We start from the raw sequence: 18,586 nt of genomic DNA on the forward strand, positions 1-18,586 counted from the left end.
ATAATAATAATACTAATAATAATAATACATGTGTAGTGCTGTCAGGCGATTAAAAAAAGTTATCTAATTAATTACAGGATTTGTAATTAATTAATTAATCTAATTAATCGCATTTTAATCGCATAACCATTTTAGGCCTGATATTTTATATTCTATAATCATATTTCAAATTGCATGTGTCCGGATGGCAGAATTCAGTACTGTATCTACAAAACCTTCTGTTTAATCATCTTCCTTTTATTCATTTGCTTAGATTTTTCAGGTCTGGTCATTTTAGCATGGTGTTATTCACAGTCAAAAAAATTCATAATAAAAACAATGTAATTGATATTCTCATCTGGTTCATTACAATTGACTCAAGCCTCGTAACAGACACAGTATTTCTGACACTGGGAATACATTCCCTGAGATCCATAGATGTCCCTAGAATCAGATACCAAGAACATGCAAATGGACCATATTAAAAAAAAGTCTGTACATGTTTATTCTACGTTGTTATGGAATGAATGAGATTTAAAAATAAATAAAAATAAAAATAATTATTAAAAAAAAAATTATTCGTTTTTAGTTAATTTTCATAACGCAATAATTTGCTGTGTAATTAATTAATCTAATTAACGCGATAAACTGACAGCCCTATTCGTTTTATTTATATAGCGCTTCTCAAGAACCCGAAGTCGCTGATGGACACATGTCAAATCAAACCCATCTGAGAAACCATGGCAACCAGTCAGTCACGTGATAGGATCAGCTAAACGGCACTGGGGCCGCCTCTAGCGTCCATCTACCTGTGATGGCGGCCGTGTGGTTCTCCCCGCAGGACACATGGAGGACGCGCCCCTTCCTGAAGTGGTCCACGGCGCGGGGGAGGCGGGACTCAAAGATGAACGTCCCGTGGGCCAAACGTGTACACCCCGTCCACTAGGGGGAGACAGAGGGAGACACTACATGAATCACCTCCTCCTCTAGGGGGAGACAGAGGGAGACACTACATTAATCACCTCGCCCTCTGGTGGTGGAGGGAGACACTACATTAATCACCTCGCCCTCTGGTGGTGGAGGGAGACACTACATTAATCACCTCGCCCTCTGGTGGTGGAGGGAGACACTACATTAATCACCTCGCCCTCTGGTGGTGGAGGGAGACACTACATTAATCATCCACTAGAGCAGGGGTCAGCAACCTTTACTATCAAAAGAGCCAATTTTCCCCCGTCCCACAAAATAAAATGCTCAGGGAGCCGCACAACATATTTACCCTTAAAATGAAGATAACACAGTGTATAACGTTTTATATATCCCCAAGCATACCCCACATTTAGCATAAAACGCCTGACAATTGCATACCCAAAGTAATTTGCGATTTATTATACTTTATACTTATAGCACACAGTTTGTTGCATTACTGGGATTATAAAGCAACAAAAAGAAAAAAAATTACTTTTTAATTACTGTTTTTACCTGTTTTTACCAAAGGAAAACCTCAAACTCTTATGAAGAGGAGAAAAACAACTGGCTGTGTAGACCTATTTTTTAATAAAACACAGAAGAGGAGACAAAACACTGGTGTCTGTAGACCGACTTTGAAATAAAACCCTGAACTATTCAGGTATATTTGAGTCCTTCCCTTATTTGTGGAACATTTATAAAATAGAAAGTAAACCTCAAACTCTTATGAAGAGGAGAAAAACAACTGGCTGTGGAACTGGTTGTGGAACATTTATAAAATAGAAATTGTCCACTTTGAAAAAAGAATACCATGTGTAGACCTACTTTGAAATAACACACAGAAAAGGAGAAAAAACACTGGCATCTGTAGACCTACTTTGAAATAAAACCCTGAACTATGCAGCTCTATTAGAGTCCTTCCCTTATTTGTGGAAAATATATCAAATAAAAAGTAACATTTTCATTGTTCGCAAATTTCTCACCACATATCAGGCATACAGGTAAGCCTTTTGTTGACTAAATATCTTAGTTGATGAAATATTTTTTTCATTTCAGTGTCACAGTATGACATCGATCTCAAAAAAAAAAAAAAAAAAAAATGTTTTTTTTTTTTTTGGCCAGGGAGCCACAGCTGATTGGCTAAAGAGCCGCATGCGGCCTCGAGGCCGCAGGTTGCCGACCCCTGCACTAGAGGGAGACACTACATTAATTACCTCGCCTTCTGGTGGTGGAGGGAGACACTACATTAATCACCTCGCCCTCTGGTGGTGGAGGGAGACACTACATTAATCACCTCACCCTCTGGTGGTGGAGGGAGACACTACATTAATCACCTCGCCCTCTGGTGGAGGGAGACACTACATTAATCACCTCGCCCTCTGGTGGTGGAGGGAGACACTACATTAATCACCTCGCCCTCTGGTGGTGGAGGGAGACACTACATTAATCACCTCACCCTCTGGTGGTGGAGGGAGACACTACATTAATCATCCACTAGAGGGAGACACTACATTAATCACCTCACCCTCTGGTGGTAGTGGGAGACACTACATTAATCATCCACTAGAGGGAGACACTACATTAATCACCTCACCCTCTGGTGGTGGAGGGAGACACTACATTAATCATCCACTAGAGGGAGACACTACATTAATCACCTCACCCTCTGGTGGTGGTGGGAGACACTACATTAATCATCCACTAGAGGGAGACACTACATTAATCACCTCACCCTCTGGTGGTGGTGGGAGACACTACATTAATCACCTCGCCCTCTGGTGGTGGAGGGAGACACTACATTAATCACCTCACCCTCTGGTGGTGGAGGGAGACACTACATTAATCATCCACTAGAGGGAGACACTACATAATCACCTCACCCTCTGGTGGTGGTGGGAGACACTACACTAATCATCCACTAGAGCAGGGGTCTCAAACTCAATGTACCTGGGGGCCGCTGGAGGTAGAGTCTGGGTGAGGCTGGGCCGCATCAAATATTCCACAAAAAAAGGGTTTCAAGTATTCAAAAAAAAAGTACAACTGATCCAATATTCTCAATCCTTAGCAATAACATTTCAGAACATGAACAGTTCTTCAGAACATAGGCTTCTCAGTGGTGTCAGTGGACTGAGGACTCATCCACAGCTATGGAAATGCACTGTGCATTTTTTTTTTTATTCTAATACAAAGCTGTTTAATCAAATCACCAGCCAGTATTTCAGTTGTTCTGGTTGCTGTGCGATCTGAGGGGGCTTTGCTTTTGTTTGCCTTCAAACATGGTCTCCATCACTCAGTCATACATTCTTTTCAAATTGCCACCCTTCACAAGAGCTACCGTTTCTTGGCATAATAGTCACATTGGTTTGGTGCTGGGACTCAGGATGAATGCATATTTTTCAGTCCATTCACCTTTGAATTGCAGTCGACTTTTCTTTTACTGACCATCTTTGAAAATGGCTAGAAACTAGGCTAGTAGCTACATTTATCTCACGGAGATAAAACTGGGAGCGAGTTTACTGTAGATGCACTGTCAACTGACTCGGACTGAAAGAGAGAGACGACTTGCATTCCATGAAGACCCGCCCTACTCCCCTACTCTGCATCTGATTCGCAGACTGTGGGTGAGGGGGGGGGAACGCTGACGGGATGCTGAATGTGATTGGACCAGACCCGTACACAGACACAGACACAGACAGTGTGGCAGACAGTGCAGCCAGCCGCTTATGCAGAGCACTGCTCGCAGTCAGAGGAGATAGCGAGGATGCATTTGTCTTCCACTTTACTTGATATCACTCCGGAATCACGTTTCAACCAAGTCACTAACATAACGTTGCTGTCATGAGCCTACAAGTGATCAAATAAATAAAACTTCCAACTCTCGCGCAACGTCTCGGCCAACAGTAGGGCGCGGGCCGCATTAACACTACACTTTGATGTCAAGTAGGGGGCCGCAAAATATCATCCCTCGGGCCGCAATTGGCCCGCGGGCCGCGAGTTTGAGACCCCTGCACTAGAGGGAGACACTACATTAATCATCCACTAGAGGGAGACACTACATTAATCACCTCGCCCTCTGGTGGTGGTGGGAGACACTACATTAATCATCCACTAGAGGGAGACACTACATTAATCACCTCGTCCAATTAAAAAAAAGAAATTATGCAGTCAGGCCACTGAACTTAGAAGCAGGCCAGGCCAGTGTTTCTAGTTGCAGCAGCGCAATAGTTAGATAACCTACGTGGGGAACAACCAGGAGATCACTGCAACTCACACAAGTTGGAGAACTATATCTCTCTCTCGGCATGTGATTGGTGGAGGCGGGACCCTTACAAAAAAACTGTTGTTGCTAATCATTGACACATGCTAGCCTGTAATAATCCCCCCCAGAAAAATCTACTATGCATTTGATATATTGCAAATATATGCCATCACACACACTGGCATTTAAAGGGTTAGAATTATAAAATGAATATGTGGTGTTATGATCAGGGCTGAAGTTGAATAAAAGATTGTATTATTTTCAACCTGACATTACAAAAAAACAGAAAATCCATCGAAATCAGTGTTGTTGCTAATCATTATGCTAGCCTGTTTTTTAACAATAATTTGTGATGCCATCACAAACACTGGCATTTAAAGGGTACAAATAAAAAAATTCCTGCACCAGAATGCAGGAAATTAAGTCTTTGTAACAAGAAATGTCCTGGTGGGGGACCCCCAGACCCCCTGCTTAAAAAGTGCTCTGCACTATATTTCCTGGCCTGAATGATTTCCCCAGTCCGGCCCTGGTTAAAAGCCTCCAATGCTTATTAGTGTGTGTGCGTTTGAACGTTTGCATGTTTCAACCAAACATTTCCATTTATTAAAAAAAAATATATATATATATATTTATTATAATTTTTTTTTACCTCCTATAATAGTGGGGGTCGCGGCTCTCTGACACCGTTATTTGGGGGTCGCGGCCTGAACAGTTTGGGAACCCCTGATCTAGAGGGAGACACTACATTCATTCACTTAATCGCAATATTATATCGATACAGTGACACCAAGTATCAATATACTTACAAAGACATTTTATAATAGAAAAAGTTAATAAAAGGTGTTGCTTGACAATCCCATTTTGCTGCAATAAAATCTTAATCTTATTTTAATAGATAAAACAGATGAGATGAATACATATTTTTATTACAGAACGTTTTCTCTTCGGGACATAATTTGCAGTTGAAAAAAGGTAATACATCTCAATACATAAGTGATATTACAATATGGTGACTCTAGGATGGTGCTAATGTTGTTATGGTGTTATAGTCTATGTGACCTGTGCTGTGATCATGAGGGCCACAGTGTATACATCATGAGGGCCACAGTGTATACATCATGAGGGCCACAGTGTATAGATCATGAGGGCCACAGTGTATACATCATGAGGGCCACAGTGTATACATCATGAGGGCCACAGTGTATACATCATGAGGGCCACAGTGTATACATCATGAGGGCCACAGTGTATACATCATGAGGGCCACAGTGTATACATCATGAGGGCCACAGTGTATAGATCATGAGGGCCACAGTGTATAGATCATGAGGGCCACAGTGTATACATCATGAGGGCCACAGTGTATACATCATGAGGGCCACAGTGTATACATCATGAGGGCCACAGTGTATACATCATGAGGGCCACAGTGTATACATCATGAGGGCCACAGTGTATACATCATGAGGGCCACAGTGTATACATCATGAGGGCCACAGTGTATAGATCATGAGGGCCACAGTGTATAGATCATGAGGGCCACAGTGTATACATCATGAGGGCCACAGTGTATACATCATGAGGGCCACAGTGTATACATCATGAGGGCCACAGTGTATAGATCATGAGGGCCACAGTGTATAGATCATGAGGGCCACAGTGTATAGATCATGAGGGCCACAGTGTATACATCATGAGGGCCACAGTGTATAGATCATGAGGGCCACAGTGTATACATCATGAGGGCCACAGTGTATACATCATGAGGGCCACAGTGTATACATCATGAGGGCCACAGTGTATACATCATGAGGGCCACAGTGTATACATCATGAGGGCCACAGTGTATACATCATGAGGGCCACAGTGTATACATCATGAGGGCCACAGTGTATAGATCATGAGGGCCACAGTGTATAGATCATGAGGGCCACAGTGTATAGATCATGAGGGCCACAGTGTATACATCATGAGGGCCACAGTGTATAGATCATGAGGGCCACAGTGTATACATCATGAGGGCCACAGTGTATACATCATGAGGGCCACAGTGTATAGATCATGAGGGCCACAGTGTATACATCATGAGGGCCACAGTGTATAGATCATGAGGGCCACAGTGTATAGATCATGAGGGCCACAGTGTATACATCATGAGGGCCACAGTGTATAGATCATGAGGGCCACAGTGTATAGATCATGAGGGCCACAGTGTATAGATCATGAGGGCCACAGTGTATAGATCATGAGGGCCACAGTGTATACATCATGAGGGCCACAGTGTATACATCATGAGGGCCACAGTGTATAGATCATGAGGGCCACAGTGTATAGATCATGAGGGCCACAGTGTATAGATCATGAGGGCCACAGTGTATAGATCATGAGGGCCACAGTGTATAGATCATGAGGGCCACAGTGTATACATCATGAGGGCCACAGTGTATAGATCATGAGGGCCACAGTGTATAGATCATGAGGGCCACAGTGTATAGGTCATGAGGGCCACAGTGTATACATCATGAGGGCCACAGATACATCATGAGGGCCACAGTGTATAGATCATGAGGGCCACAGTGTATAGATCATGAGGGCCACAGTGTATACATCATGAGGGCCACAGTGTATAGATCATGAGGGCCACAGTGTATACATCATGAGGGCCACAGATACATCATGAGGGCCACAGTGTATACATCATGAGGGCCACAGTGTATAGATCATGAAGGCCACAGTGTATACATCATGAGGGCCACAGTGTATACATCATGAGGGCCACAGTGTATACATCATGAGGGCCACAGTGTATACATCATGAGGGCCACAGTGTATAGATCATGAGGGCCACAGTGTATAGATCATGAGGGCCACAGTGTATACATCATGAGGGCCACAGTGTATACATCATGAGGGCCACAGTGTATACATCATGAGGGCCACAGTGTATACATCATGAGGGCCACAGTGTATAGATCATGAGGGCCACAGTGTATACATCATGAGGGCCACAGTGTATACATCATGAGGGCCACAGTGTATACATCATGAGGGCCACAGTGTATACATCATGAGGGCCACAGTGTATAGATCATGAGGGCCACAGTGTATACATCATGAGGGTCACAGTGTATACATCATGAGGGCCACAGTGTATACATCATGAGGGCCACAGTGTATAGATCATGAGGGCCACAGTGTATACATCATGAGGGCCACAGTGTATACATCATGAGGGCCACAGTGTATAGATCATGAGGGCCACAGTGTATACATCATGAGGGCCACAGTGTATACATCATGAGGGCCACAGTGTATAGATCATGAGGGCCACAGTGTATACATCATGAGGGCCACAGTGTATACATCATGAGGGCCACAGTGTATAGATCATGAGGGCCACAGTGTATACATCATGAGGGCCACAGTGTATACATCATGAGGGCCACAGTGTATAGATCATGAGGGCCACAGTGTATACATCATGAGGGCCACAGTGTATACATCATGAGGGCCACAGTGTATACATCATGAGGGCCACAGTGTATACATCATGAGGGCCACAGTGTATACATCATGAGGGCCACAGTGTATACATCATGAGGGCCACAGTGTATACATCATGAGGGCCACAGTGTATACATCATGAGGGCCACAGTGTATAGATCATGAGGGCCACAGTGTATAGATCATGAGGGCCACAGTGTATAGGTCATGAGGGCCACAGTGTATACATCATGAGGGCCACAGATACATCATGAGGGCCACAGTGTATAGATCATGAGGGCCACAGTGTATACATCATGAGGGCCACAGTGTATAGATCATGAGGGCCACAGTGTATACATCATGAGGGCCACAGATACATCATGAGGGCCACAGTGTATACATCATGAGGGCCACAGTGTATAGATCATGAGGGCCACAGTGTATACATCATGAGGGCCACAGTGTATACATCATGAGGGCCACAGTGTATACATCATGAGGGCCACAGTGTATACATCATGAGGGCCACAGTGTATACATCATGAGGGCCACAGTGTATACATCATGAGGGCCACAGTGTATACATCATGAGGGCCACAGTGTATACACCATGAGGGCCACAGTGTATAGATCATGAGGGCCACAGTGTATACATCATGAGGGCCACAGTGTATACATCATGAGGGCCACAGTGTATACATCATGAGGGCCACAGTGTATACATCATGAGGGCCACAGTGTATACATCATGAGGGCCACAGTGTATACATCATGAGGGCCACAGTGTATACATCATGAGGGCCACAGTGTATACATCATGAGGGCCACAGTGTATAGATCATGAGGGCCACAGTGTATAGATCATGAGGGCCACAGTGTATAGGTCATGAGGGCCACAGTGTATACATCATGAGGGCCACAGTGTATAGGTCATGAGGGCCACAGTGTATACATCATGAGGGCCACAGATACATCATGAGGGCCACAGTGTATAGATCATGAGGGCCACAGTGTATACATCATGAGGGCCACAGTGTATAGATCATGAGGGCCACAGTGTATACATCATGAGGGCCACAGATACATCATGAGGGCCACAGTGTATACATCATGAGGGCCACAGTGTATAGATCATGAGGGCCACAGTGTATACATCATGAGGGCCACAGTGTATACATCATGAGGGCCACAGTGTATACATCATGAGGGCCACAGTGTATACATCATGAGGGCCACAGTGTATACATCATGAGGGCCACAGTGTATACATCATGAGGGCCACAGTGTATACATCATGAGGGCCACAGTGTATACATCATGAGGGCCACAGTGTATACACCATGAGGGCCACAGTGTATAGATCATGAGGGCCACAGTGTATACATCATGAGGGCCACAGTGTATACATCATGAGGGCCACAGTGTATACATCATGAGGGCCACAGTGTATACATCATGAGGGCCACAGTGTATACATCATGAGGGCCACAGTGTATACATCATGAGGGCCACAGTGTATACATCATGAGGGCCACAGTGTATACATCATGAGGGCCACAGTGTATAGATCATGAGGGCCACAGTGTATAGATCATGAGGGCCACAGTGTATAGGTCATGAGGGCCACAGTGTATACATCATGAGGGCCACAGATACATCATGAGGGCCACAGTGTATACATCATGAGGGCCACAGTGTATAGATCATGAGGGCCACAGTGTATACATCATGAGGGCCACAGATACATCATGAGGGCCACAGTGTATACATCATGAGGGCCACAGTGTATAGATCATGAGGGCCACAGTGTATACATCATGAGGGCCACAGTGTATACATCATGAGGGCCACAGTGTATACATCATGAGGGCCACAGTGTATACATCATGAGGGCCACAGTGTATACATCATGAGGGCCACAGTGTATACATCATGAGGGCCACAGTGTATACATCATGAGGGCCACAGTGTATACATCATGAGGGCCACAGTGTATAGATCATGAGGGCCACAGTGTATACATCATGAGGGCCACAGTGTATACATCATGAGGGCCACAGTGTATAGATCATGAGGGCCACAGTGTATACATCATGAGGGCCACAGTGTATAGATCATGAGGGCCACAGTGTATAGATCATGAGGGCCACAGTGTATAGATCATGAGGGCCACAGTGTATACATCATGAGGGCCACAGTGTATACATCATGAGGGCCACAGTATATACATCATGAGGGCCACAGTGTATACATCATGAGGGCCACAGTGTATAGATCATGAGGGCCACAGTGTATACATCATGAGGGCCACAGTGTATACATCATGAGGGCCACAGTGTAGTTGGCGCCGAGGAGAGTGGCAGCCTTTTCATAGCAGCTCCCACCCCTTTACTTTTTATCGCGTTTACTACTTTCTTAATTATTCTTTTTGTGATTATACTTACATAATAGGTGTATAAGTGACTGTGCGTTGCTTTAGACCAAGTTAAGGCATTTGTAACAACTTCTGTGAAGTTAGCTGAGTTAGGAAAGTTCGGTCGAGCACAGCTCTGAACAATGGACAACAACACCGGCGGCGGGCTGGTTTACCCGCGGCAGCACAACAACAACAACAACAACAGCAACAACGGCGGGCTGGTTTACCCGAGGGAGGCTCTCCTCTGCTTTCGAAACAGAGTTGCAGAACCACCGAGGAATCTACCAGCCGAAATAAGGATTCGCAGACGGGGAAATCGAGCTGGCACGAGCGTGAAGGACAGGAGAGAGGACAGAAGGAGATTCAAGCCTTACCTGCCCGCTGTCGTCATGGGGAACGTGCGATCGCTGGTCAACAAGACCGACGAGCTCTCAGCCCTGATGATCAACCAGCGTGAGTACAAGGAGGCAAGCCTACTGTGCTTCACCGAATCCTGGCTGAACGAGAACATCCTGGACAGTGCAATAGAACAGGAGGGTTTCACGGTGGTGCGCGCCGACCGGAGTAAACAGAGCGGCAAGCGGAGAGGCGGAGGGCTTGTTGTCTTTGTGAACTCCAAATGGTGCCACCCGGGGCACATCACCATTAAGGAACGTATCTGTTCCCCCGACATTGAACTATTGGCACTGAGTCTGCGGCCATACTATTTACCGCGAGAAATAACACACGTCCTGGCTCTCACTGTTTACATCCCACCCAGCGCGGCGGCGGCGCAGGCGAGTGACGTCATACACTCCACCGTCGCGGCGCTTCAGACAAAACACCCGGATGCATTTATTTTTATCAATGGGGACTTCAACCATGTCAGACTGAACAAGACCCTGACAAACTTCACCCAGTATGTCACCTGCAAAACCAGGGGAGACAAAACTCTGGACCTCCTGTATGCTAACGTGAAGGAGGCTTTCAGTGCGACTTCCCTGCCCCCCCTCGGCCAGTCAGACCACAACCTTGTGAGGCTTGTATCCACATACACGCCTCTCATTAAGAGACAGCCTACGACCACCATGTCTGTCCCACAGTGGTCTGACGACGTCGAGGAGGAGCTACAGGAGTGTTTCAGGTCGACAGACTGGGATATGTTTGAGAGGGCTTACGGTGATGACATTGATGGACTATCCCACTGCATCACAGACTACATCAGGTTCTGTGAGGAGAGCATCGTACCCACAAAGAGGGTACGCTGCTTCTCAAACAATAAACCCTGGATTAGCAAGGACATTAAACACCTGCTAAACAGGAAAAAGAGGGCCTTCATGGCAGGGGACACTGAGCAGGCCAGGGCTGTCCAAAGGGAGCTCAAAAAAGAGCTAAGGGCAGCCAAGGTCAGCTACAAGGACAGGCTGGAGGGCAGACTACAGGCCAACAACACCAGGGAGGTGTGGGCGGGGGTTAGGAAGATCACTGGTTTCAAACAGCAGGGCACAGCTGTGGAGGGCCCTCCAGAGCGTGCAAACGAGTTCAACTCGTTCTTCAACCGCTTTGACCAGAGTGGCCTCCCCACACCCCTCCCCCCACCCATCGACACCAGCACCAGATCACACCTACAAAGCAGCCCCCCCACCCCCCACCCCCCCACACCCATCAGCAACGGCACCCCACCCCCAACACCAGCAGACTGCCCACCACCCCCAACCCTGACGATCACAACCAGTCAGGTCAGTAGGCAGCTCTCCAAAATTAATGTAAACAAGGCCAGAGGACCGGACAACACCAATCCCAGGGTGCTCAAGGTATGTGCAGAGCAGCTGGCAGCACCGCTCCAGCATCTTTTCAACCTCTCCCTGAGGCTGGAGAGGGTGCCCCAGCTCTGGAAGACCTCCTGCATTGTCCCGGTGCCCAAGAAGGGACGTCCCAGCACCCCCAACGACTACAGGCCAGTCGCTCTGACGTCACACGTCATGAAGACGTTTGAGAGACTGGTCCTGCAACACCTCAAGCCCCTGGTGCGTGACTCCCTCGACCCCCTGCAGTTTGCATACCAGGCAAACATCGGGGTGGAGGATGCCATCATCTACATGCTCCACAGAGCGTACACGCACCTGGAAAAGCCGCGCAGCTCAGTGAGGATCATGTTCTTTGATTTCTCCAGCGCCTTCAACACCATCCAGCCGTCACTGCTAGCGGAGAAGCTCTCTGCGATGCAGCTGGAGCACGGCTTGGTGGCCTGGATCAAGGACTACCTCACTGAGAGGCCACAGTACGTCAGACTAAAGGACCGTCAGTCTGACGTACTGGTGAGCAACACCGGCGCCCCCCAGGGAACTGTGCTGTCACCCTTCCTCTTCACCCTCTACACCTCAGACTTCTGCCGCAACTCCAGCGGGTGCCACCTGCAGAAGTTCTCAGACGACTCCTCCATCGTAAGCTACATCACCGACGATGATGAGGAGGAGTACAGAGCCCTGGTGGAGAGCTTCGTGGGGTGGAGCGACAGCAACCACCTCCAACTCAACACCAGTAAGACCAAGGAGCTGGTGGTGGACTTCCGGAGGGGCAAGAAGAGGCCCCCCCCGATTCCCATCTCCATCCGAGGGGTGGATGTGGAGATGGTGGACTCATACAAGTTCCTTGGGGTACACCTGAACAATAAACTGGACTGGTCAGACAACACAGAGGCCCTCTACAGGAAGGGACAGAGCAGGCTGTTCTTCCTGAGGAGACTCAGGTCCTTCAATGTGTGCAACAAACTGCTGCAGTCTTTTTACCAGTCTGTTGTGGCCAGCATCCTCTTCTATGCTGTGGCATGCTGGGGAGGCTACATCAACTCAAGGGACACCAACAAGCTCAACAAGCTGGTGAGGAAGGCTAGCTCTGTGGTGGGAGTCGAGCTACCTAGACTTGAGGTGATGGTAGAGAGGGGGATGATAAGGAAGCTGGATGCCATCATGGAGAACCCCTACCACCCCCTCTACGACGAGCTAGTCAAGATGAGAAGCTCGTTCAGCCACAGACTCATCCCCCCCCGACACTCAACTAACCACCTCGGACAGTCCTTCATACCAGCGGCCATCAGGCTCCACAACAGTGGGCAGCGACTAGCAGCCTCCAGGCCCCACAACAGGGGGCAGCGACAGCGACTGCTACCAGACATTGACCTGGGACTTATAGGAACCCAAGGGGGACAAAGTAGACTACCCTGGTACTTTGATTAATGTATACTCAGTAGATAGTAAATTATTATAACACTACCTCCTGCATACTGCACCTCATGTGACACTGTGAATAATGTGAATATTCCTCAGCTAGTCAGATAGTAAATTATATTGACCATATTGATCAAATTGTTTACACTGCCTGTGTTGTCTTTTACTACCTGTATACTGTGTTGTTTTACTACCTGTACCCCTCCCCCCCTCCCCCCCATGCTGCTATGATGCCTGAATTTCCCCAAGGGGATCAATAAAGGAATATCTTATCTTATCTTATACATCATGAGGGCCACAGTGTATAGATCATGAGGGCCACAGTGTATACATCATGAGGGCCACAGTGTATAGATCATGAGGGCCACAGTGTATACATCATGAGGGCCACAGTGTATACATCATGAGGGCCACAGTGTATAGATCATGAGGGCCACAGTGTATACATCATGAGGGCCACAGTGTATACATCATGAGGGCCACAGTGTATAGATCATGAGGGCCACAGTGTATACATCATGAGGGCCATAGTGTATACATCATGAGGGCCACAGTGTATACATCATGAGGGCCACAGTGTATACATCATGAGGGCCACAGTGTATAGATCATGAGGGCCACAGTGTATACATCATGAGGGCCACAGTGTATAGATCATGAGGGCCACAGTGTATACATCATGAGGGCCACAGTGTATAGATCATGAGGGCCACAGTGTATACATCATGAGGGCCACAGTGTATACATCATGAGGGCCACAGTGTATAGATCATGAGGGCCACAGTGTATACATCATGAGGGCCACAGTGTATACATCATGAGGGCCACAGTGTATACATCATGAGGGCCACAGTGTATAGATCATGAGGGCCACAGTGTATAGATCATGAGGGCCACAGTGTATACATCATGAGGGCCACAGTGTATAGATCATGAGGGCCACAGTGTATACATCATGAGGGCCACAGTGAATACATCATGAGGGCCACAGTGTATAGATCATGAGGGCCACAGTGTATACATCATGAGGGCCACAGTGTATACATCATGAGGGCCACAGTGTATAGATCATGAGGGCCACAGTGTATACATCATGAGGGCCACAGTGTATACATCATGAGGGCCACAGTGTATACATAATGAGGGCCACAGTGTATACATCATGAGGGCCACAGTGTATACATCATGAGGGCCACAGTGTATACATCATGAGGGCCACAGTGTATAGATCATGAGGGCCACAGTGTATACATCATGATGGCCACAGTGTATACATCATGAGGGCCACAGTGTATAGATCATGAGGGCCACAGTGTATAGATCATGAGGGCCACAGTGTATACATCATGAGGGCCACAGTGTATACATCATGAGGGCCACAGTGTATACATCATGAGGGCCACAGTGTATACATCATGAGGGCCACAGTGTATACATCATGAGGGCCACAGTGTATACATCATGAGGGCCACAGTGTATACATCATGAGGGCCACAGTGTATAGATCATGAGGGCCACAGTGTATACATCATGAGGGCCACAGTGTATACATCATGAGGGCCACAGTGTATAGATAATGAGGGCCACAGTGTATAGATCATGAGGGCCACAGTGTATACATCATGAGGGCCACAGTGTATACATCATGAGGGCCACAGTGTATAGATCATGAGGGCCACAGTGTATAGATCATGAGGGCCACAGTGTATACATCATGAGGGCCACAGTGTATACATCATGAGGGCCACAGTGTATAGATCATGAGGGCCACAGTGTATACATCATGAGGGCCACAGTGTATACATCATGAGGGCCACAGTGTATAGATCATGAGGGCCACAGTGTATAGATCATGAGGGCCACAGTGTATAGATCATGAGGGCCACAGTGTATAGATCATGAGGGCCACAGTGTATAGATCATGAGGGCCACAGTGTATACATCATGAGGGCCACAGTGTATAGATCATGAGGGCCACAGTGTATAGATCATGAGGGCCACAGTGTATACATCATGAGGGCCACAGTGTATACATCATGAGGGCCACAGTGTATACATCATGAGGGCCACAGTGTATACATCATGAGGGCCACAGTGTATAGATCATGAGGGCCACAGTGTATAGATCATGAGGGCCACAGTGTATAGATCATGAGGGCCACAGTGTATACATCATGAGGGCCACAGTGTATAGATCATGAGGGCCACAGTGTATAGATCATGAGGGCCACAGTGTATACATCATGATGGCCACAGTGTATACATCATGAGGGCCACAGTGTATACATCATGAGGGCCACAGTGTATACATCATGAGGGCCACAGTGTATAGATCATGAGGGCCACAGTGTATAGATCATGAGGGCCACAGTGTATACATCATGAGGGCCACAGTGTATAGATCATGAGGGCCACAGTGTATACATCATGAGGGCCACAGTGTATACATCATGAGGGCCACAGTGTATACATCATGAGGGCCACAGTGTATACATCATGAGGGCCACAGTGTATACATCATGAGGGCCACAGTGTATAGATCATGAGGGCCACAGTGTATACATCATGAGGGCCACAGTGTATACATCATGAGGGCCACAGTGTATACATCATGAGGGCCACAGTGTATACATCATGAGGGCCACAGTGTATACATCATGAGGGCCACAGTGTATAGATCATGAGGGCCACAGTGTATACATCATGAGGGCCACAGTGTATAGATCATGAGGGCCACAGTGTATACATCATGAGGGCCACAGTGTATAGATCATGAGGGCCACAGTGTATACATCATGAGGGCCACAGTGTATACATCATGAGGGCCACAGTGTATACATCATGAGGGCCACAGTGTATAGATCATGAGGGCCACAGTGTATACATCATGAGGGCCACAGTGTATACATCATGAGGGCCACAGTGTATAGATCATGAGGGCCACAGTGTATACATCATGAGGGCCACAGTGTATACATCATGAGGGCCACAGTGTATACATCATGAGGGCCACAGTGTATACATCATGAGGGCCACAGTGTATACATCATGAGGGCCACAGTGTATACATCATGAGGGCCACAGTGTATAGATCATGAGGGCCACAGTGTATACATCATGAGGGCCACAGTGTATACATCATGAGGGCCACAGTGTATACATCATGAGGGCCACAGTGTATAGATCATGAGGGCCACAGTGTATACATCATGAGGGCCACAGTGTATACATCATGAGGGCCACAGTGTATACATCATGAGGGCCACAGTGTATACATCATGAGGGCCACAGTGTATAGATCATGAGGGCCACAGTGTATAGATCATGAGGGCCACAGTGTATACATCATGAGGGCCACAGTGTATACATCATGAGGGCCACAGTGTATACATCATGAGGGCCACAGTGTATACATCATGAGGGCCACAGTGTATACATCATGAGGGCCACAGTGTATAGATCATGAGGGCCACAGTGTATAGATCATGAGGGCCACAGTGTATACATCATGAGGGCCACAGTGTATAGATCATGAGGGCCACAGTGTATAGATCATGAGGGCCACAGTGTATAGATCATGAGGGCCACAGTGTATAGATCATGAGGGCCACAGTGTATAGATCATGAGGGCCACAGTGTATACATCATGAGGGCCACAGTGTATACATCATGCGGGCCACAGTGTATACATCATGAGGGCCACAGTGTATAGATCATGAGGGCCACAGTGGATACATCATGAGGGCCACAGTGTATAGATCATGAGGGCCACAGTGTATACATCATGAGGGCCACAGTGTATAGATCATGAGGGCCACAGTGTATAGATCATGAGGGCCACAGTGTATACATCATGAGGGCCACAGTGTATACATCATGAGGGCCACAGTGTATACATCATGAGGGCCACAGTGTATAGATCATGAGGGCCACAGTGTATACATCATGAGGGCCACAGTGTATAGATCATGAGGGCCACAGTGTATACATCATGAGGGCCACAGTGTATACATCATGAGGGCCACAGTGTATAGATCATGAGGGCCACAGTGTATACATCATGAGGGCCACAGTGTATAGATCATGAGGGCCACAGTGTATAGATCATGAGGGCCACAGTGTATACATCATGAGGGCCACAGTGTATAGATCATGAGGGCCACAGTGTATAGATCATGAGGGCCACAGTGTATACATCATGAGGGCCACAGTGTATAGATCATGAGGGCCACAGTGTATACATCATGAGGGCCACAGTGTATACATCATGAGGGCCACAGTGTATAGATCATGAGGGCCACAGTGTATAGGTCATGAGGGCCACAGTGTATAGATCATGAGGGCCACAGTGTATACATCATGAGGGCCACAGTGTATAGATCATGAGGGCCACAGTGTATACATCATGAGGGCCACAGTGTATAGTCATGAGGGCCACAGTGTATAGGTCATGAGGGCCACAGTGTATAGATCATGAGGGCCACAGTGTATAGATCATGAGGGCCACAGTGTATACATCATGAGGGCCACAGTGTATACATCATGAGGGCCACAGTGTATAGGTCAGGTCATGAGGGCCACAGTGTATACATCATGAGGGCCACAGTGTATACATCATGAGGGCCACAGTGTATAGATCATGAGGGCCACAGTGTATAGGTCATGAGGGCCATAGTGTATACATCATGAGGGCCACAGTGTATAGATCATGAGGGCCACAGTGTATACATCATGAGGGCCACAGTGTATACATCATGAGGGCCACAGTGTATAGATCATGAGGGCCACAGTGTATACATCATGAGGGCCACAGTGTATACATCATGAGGGCCACAGTGTATAGATCATGAGGGCCACAGTGTATACATCATGAGGGCCACAGTGTATAGATCATGAGGGCCACAGTGTATAGATCATGAGGGCCACAGTGTATACATCATGAGGGCCACAGTGTATACATCATGAGGGCCACAGTGTATACATCATGAGGGCCACAGTGTATACATCATGAGGGCCACAGTGTATAGATCATGAGGGCCACAGTGTATACATCATGAGGGCCACAGTGTATACATCATGAGGGCCACAGTGTATAGATCATGAGGGCCACAGTGTATACATCATGAGGGCCACAGTGTATAGATCATGAGGGCCACAGTGTATAGATCATGAGGGCCACAGTGTATACATCATGAGGGCCACAGTGTATAGATCATGAGGGCCACAGTGTATAGATCATGAGGGCCACAGTGTATACATCATGAGGGCCAC

The 18,586-nt window shown here is 47.2% G+C and overlaps 1 pseudogene across 1 annotated transcript in view; it reads right to left on the reverse strand.

Moving 5' to 3' along the window:
• Positions 1 to 18,586, reverse strand: part of LOC311248658 (X-linked retinitis pigmentosa GTPase regulator-like) — a 43,978-nt pseudogene that overhangs the window by 22,627 nt on the left and 2,765 nt on the right. The window contains exon 2 of the transcript in view: positions 789 to 921. The product of the transcript in view is annotated as an X-linked retinitis pigmentosa GTPase regulator-like (transcript). The remainder of the gene's footprint in view (positions 1 to 788; positions 922 to 18,586) is intronic.

The sequence above is a fragment of the Notolepis coatsorum genome (genome assembly GCF_963971535.1).
Source record: "Notolepis coatsorum genome assembly, contig: SCAFFOLD_1372, whole genome shotgun sequence".
In the NCBI taxonomy this organism is placed as follows: Eukaryota; Metazoa; Chordata; class Actinopteri; order Aulopiformes; family Paralepididae; genus Notolepis; species Notolepis coatsorum.